A 6000-nucleotide genomic window follows, 5' to 3' on the forward strand; every position below is an offset into this window, starting at 1 on the left:
GGAGGCTGAAGTGAGAGGATGGCTTGAGCCTAGGAGTTTTTGAGGCTACAGTGAGTGGTGATCACACCATTGCACTCCAGCGTCTGTGACAGATTGAGACTCTGTCTCTAAAAATATAGAAATCAACAGTGCAAGAGAGAGCAGGGAGGTGCCAAGCTCTTTTTAATAACCAGCTTTGGCTACCAGGAACGAATAGAGTGAGAACTCCGTTACCCCCACCAAAGGGGATCCACTCCCATGACCCAAACACCTCCCACTGGACCCCACCTCCAACACTGGGAATCAAATTTCAACATGACTTTTAAGGAAGCCCAAATATTCAAATTATAGCACTGGCTGTATCAATGTTGGCAGGATCTGGAGGAACTAGAACTCTCATATGCTCCCTATAGGTAGGTAAAATGGTGAAAATAATTTTAAGGCTTATATAAAACTCCAGAAAATGGAAAGCCATGGATTGTGGCAGAAGGCAGATCAGTCATTGCTTGAGGATGGGGGAAGAAACGAGGGGAGAGTGGGAAGGATTACAAATGAGAGAAACTTGGGGGTTGATGGATACGTTGACTATTTGATTTTGGTGTTTTTATGGCTGCATACATACTCCAAACTTATAAAATTGTACTATTTATTACATTTTTTTCTTGGTAGAGACAGAGTCTCACTATATGCCCAGGCTGGTCTCGAACTCCTGGCCTCAAGTGATCCTTCTGCCTCAGCCTCCCAAAGTGCTGAGACTATAGGTGTGAGCCACCATGCCCAGCCAAATTATACAATTTAAATATGTAAAATTTATTGTATGTCAATTGTATCTCAGTTAAAGCTATCTATGAAAAATAAAGTTAGTTGCAATGTAGAATTTGAACCAAACCAATAAACTTTTCATACTCTGGTATGTTAAAACTGATTGGTCTATATTTTATTTAAATAGGTTTTTACATATGTGTAAAATATCTTCATGCAATTATCATTTAGAAATTACTGGTTCACTGAGTTATGCAGATCTTCCAAGTGTTGGCACATTTCATAATATGATCACATTTACTATCACTACTGATCTCAAGAAATGTCTTACTGCTTTCGGAAACTGTCAAGCTTTATGATAGCTGATACAAGTTTTCCAAAATTTTAAGTTTTGCTTGAAAGCTTGAATTTTATCCTTGCCAAAAAATAATTTCAGTTTTTCTCCTTGAAGTGACAGATTAACTTTGTTCATGTTTGAGATGGTGTCTAATATTTAAGGCCAAATAACCAGATACTGCCAGTCATTCTTTCAAATGAAATTGATATTTCATATTTAAAAAAGCAGCTAATTCAGCATGCAACAAGTACTTTTCCTTGAGATAACCATGACACATTGATATGTAGAAGTGTTTGTGTGTACTTTCCATTTGATCTTACAGACTATTAAAAAATGTATACTCAAGATTGAAATTTGATGAAATTAATAATTATTGCTGCTTAATTATGGTCATCAAGTGAAGTGTCTTTTTTTTTTTTCTTGACAGCAGGTGAACAGCACTGAAGAATACCATGACTTTCAATTCTTATTATTTAAGAAATATATTTGCACAGCTATAGCTGCCATAGATAATGATTCCTCTGACGGATCTGGGCAAAATAAAATTGAAAACCTTCTGGAAAGGATTCATCATTCTAGATGCCATTAAGAACATATGATTCATGGGAGGAGGTCAAAATATCCACCGTAACAAGGGTTTGGAAGAAGTTGATTCCAATCCTCATGGATGACTTGAAGGCTTCAAGACTTCTGTGGAGGAAGTAACTACAGAAGTGGTGGGAATGGCAAAATAACTAGAATTAGCAGTAGAGACTGAAGGTGTCCCAGAATGCTGCAATCTTGATAAAACTTTTAACAGTTTAAGAGTTGTTTTTATGGATGAACAAAGAAAGTAGTTTCTTGAGATGGAGTCTATTTCTGGGTGAAGATACTGTGAACATTATTGAAATGGCAATGAAGATTTAGGATATTTTCATAAACTTAGTTGGTAAAGCAGCAGCAGTGTTTGAGAATACTGACTCCAATTTTGAAAGAAGTTCTATGTGAGTAAAATCCTATCAAACAACATTGCATGCTACAGGGAAATGTTTAATGACAGGAAGTGTCTGTAGTTGTGGCAGACTTCATTGTTTTATTATTTTAAGAAACAACCACAGCTACCCTAAACTTCATCAACCACTACCTTGAGCAATCAGCTGCCATCAACATGGAGACTCTCCACGTGCAAAAAAATTACGACTTGCTGAAGGCTCAGATAATTGTTAGCATCTTTTTAGCAATAAGGTATTTTATTTTATTTTACTTTATTTTATTTTATTTTATTTTATTTTATTTTATTTTATTTTATTTTATTTTTTATTTTATTTTATTTTATGTTTTTGGAGACAGTCTCACTCTGTCACCCAGGCTGGAGTGCAGTGGTGCAATCTCAGCTCATTGCAACCTCTGCCTCCTGGGTTCAAGCGAATTCTCATGCCTCAGCCTCCCAAGTAGCTAGGATTACAGGCATGTGCCATCAGGCCCAGCTAATTTTTGTATTTTTAGTAGAGGTGGGGTTTCACCATGTTAACCATGCTGGCCTTCAACTCCTGGCCTCAAGTGATGCACCCACCTTGGTCTCCCAAAGTGCTAGGATTACAGGCATGAGCCACCCCAACCAGCTGCAATAAAGTATTTTTAAATTAAGTATTTAAAGTATTTTTTAATTAAATGCATGTACAATGCGTTCTGGACATAATGCTAGTGTACACTTTTTTAAAGTTCTTATTTATTCCCTTTTTAAATTATTTTTCCATTCTCAAAATATCACTGCTATCAGCTATTGTGTACTTAATAGAATACAGTATAGTATAGATACAGCTTTTACATGTACTAGGAAACTAAAAAATTCATGTGACTCACTTTATTGCAATATTCACATGACTCACTTTATTGTAATATTCACTTTATTGCAATGGTCTGGACCCAAATCCACAATATCTCTGAGGTATACCTGTAGTCTTTTATGGATTTCTTTTTATTATTATATATTTTAGTAAATTATGTTACTTTTAGGATGCTCATAACCTGATTTTTTCCTTCAGTTTTTTATACAATTCTATCTGCACATTTATTTAATTACTTTTTTATATTTACCTAAAGCTGTGCATAAGTATGTAATAAAAATTTAAGGCAAAAGCATTTCTACCTCAATTATATTTTCAGAATTATTTATTTTAAAATCAACAAACATTAAATACTTTATTTGGTCAAGACTATTTGGCTTGGTCTTTAGCAGTTCAACTATAATACTTGTAGGCCTGATTTTCTTCGTATTTAGATGGTTTCAGACTCACTAAACTTCTTGGATGTGTAATTATGTTTTTCACTAAATTTGGAAAGTTTTTGGTTCTTTAGTTTCACATATTTTTCTGTCCCATTCTTTTTCTCCTTTCTTTCTGGAACTCCAATTATCCATTTGATTTGTAGTACAAGTACTCAAGGATTTTTATACTTTAGTTCCATCATTTTTTCTGTCTTCTTTAGATTGCATATTTTAAAATGATCCTCAGGTTAACCAAATTTTTATGCTGTCATTGTCATGCAGCTATTGAGTCCATCATATGAATTCTTTAAATTTTAGACATTTCCTTTCAGTTCTAAAATTGTCACATCTTTCTTATAGTTTCTCAGCTGATATTTCATATCATTTTATTCATTGCAAACATATTTGTATGTATGCAAACATATTTGTACATCATTAAGCATGGTTTAGCTGCTTTAAAGTCTTTCCCTGGGGTTAGGTGCTTTAAAGTCTTTGCCTGATTCTTCTTCTTCTTCTTCTTTTTTTTTTTTTTTTTTTTTTGATTTTTTTTTTTGAGACAGAGTCTCACTCTGTTGCCCAAGCTGGAGGGCAGTGGCGTGATCTCAGCTCACTGAAAACTCCACCTCCCGGATTCAAGTGATTCTCCTGCCTCAGCCTCCCAAATAGCTGCGATTACAGACGCACGCCACTATGCCCAGCTAATTTTTGTATTTTTAGTAGAGATGGGTTTTCACCATGTTGGCCAGGCTGGTCTCAAACTCCTGGCCTCAAGTGATCTGCCCACCTTAGCCTCCCAAAATGCTGGGACTAGAGGCATGAGCCACCGTGCCCTGCCTGACTATTCTAACATCTCAATCACTATAGAGTTTGCCTTTGCTGATTATCTTTTCCTTGGAGATTAGATCACATTTTCTGGCTCTTTGTATGTCAGATCATGTTGGATTGTATCCTGGACATTGTGTTGGTTATATTCTGGAGACTGGATTTGGTTATATTCCTCTAAAGAGTGCTGATGTTTTTGTTTTAGTAGGCAGTTAATTTGGCTGAACTCAAACAAAAAAATTCTGCCTTGACTATGGTGGAAGTTCAGATCTGATTTCATACTTCTTTTAGTTGGCTTAGCATATGTATCATTCAAGGGTCAGCCAGAGATTTGGACAGAGTTTTTACATGGAGTTTTGAATTTGCCTTATCTGGCACTGTCTGTTCTGATATTTTCTCTCTGGCAGCCCTGTTTACCTTGGCTGCTTCTCTTAGTTCCTCTAAACAGAAAGATGGTAGACTTTTTCTGGGTCATTTAGCCACTTTGCACTCTGACAGAGTTGTGTTTGACTTCAGCACAAAACCTCAAATAGGGGAATCTTTCTTTCTACAGTTTACTACCTCCAAGTTTTAGCACCCCTCCAAAATCTGCCTGCTTTTTTTGACTCTGTAGAGCCATAAAGTAATTGAACTTTTAATTTTTATCAGGTTTTAGTTATCTAACAGACTATCTATTAGGTACTTTATCTTGATACTAGAGACAAAACTGCCAATTTTAGATATTTTGAATAGAAAGAAATGGTATACTGATTACCCATGAGAAGCTCCCCAGTCTAGGATAAATACATTATATTTTACATGGCCCCAAATAACACAAAACATTCATAACTTTTAAAATACTACTTTTGGTTTTACCATTAATTCATTGCCTAAATAAATTCTCAGGACATCTGTTTACTCACTATGAAAATGAAGGAGATCCAAGCTGGGTACAGTGATGCACACCTATAGTACTAGCCACTCAGGAGGCTGAGACAGGAGGATCACTTAAGTCCAGAAGTTTGAGGCGAGCCTGGGCAACATAACCAGACCCTGTCTCTGTAAAAAATAAAAAAGATTAATATTCAAGATCCCTTCAAGGTTCTGTGACTCTAAAGGTAGTAGATTCCTTTGAGTTTTGTATATATGTCATGTCATTTTACACAATACACACACATGCACACATACACTTGGTTTTGTGTATATATGCCACTATTGTTAATGTGTTTTGAAAATAATGTTTCAATTAAATACCAACATTCTAACTATAAGGCTTGCACTATTTAACTTGTTATAATAGATGGCTTCCTGGAAGTATTAAATGTAATAATACCAAATAATATTTAGAGTTCATAATGGATGATTGACATTCATAGGAATTGTGTGGATTGTTTTCTGTAAAGATCGTGTTTGTTATGATAGTCACTTTCTAATTTAACTTTTCACTTTTTTATTGTTATTTTTTTGAGACAGAGTCTCACTGTGTTGCCCAGGCTGGAGTGCAGTGATGTGATTTTGGCTCACTGCAACCTCTGCCTCTTGGGTTCAAGTGATTCTCTCAAGTAGCTGGGATTACAGCTGCCCGACACCACAACTAGCTAATTTTTGTATTTTTAGCAGAGGCAGGGTTTCACCATGTTGGCTGGTCTCAAACTCCTGGCCTCAAGTGATCTGCCCACTTTGGCCTCCCAAAGTGCTGAGATTATAGACCTGACCCACTACACCCAGACTAATTTAACTTTTGTATGAATCTATATTCCCACGAAAAGAATAATTACAGTATGCATGCTTCATGCTAGAAATATTAAAAATAATATCATTTATTGCCATAATTTGTGGTAGCAATAATCTATAAACTTTCATTGATAGAATTATT

This window comes from Macaca nemestrina, chromosome 13, assembly GCF_043159975.1.
Source record: "Macaca nemestrina isolate mMacNem1 chromosome 13, mMacNem.hap1, whole genome shotgun sequence".
NCBI classification, from domain to species: Eukaryota; Metazoa; Chordata; class Mammalia; order Primates; family Cercopithecidae; genus Macaca; species Macaca nemestrina.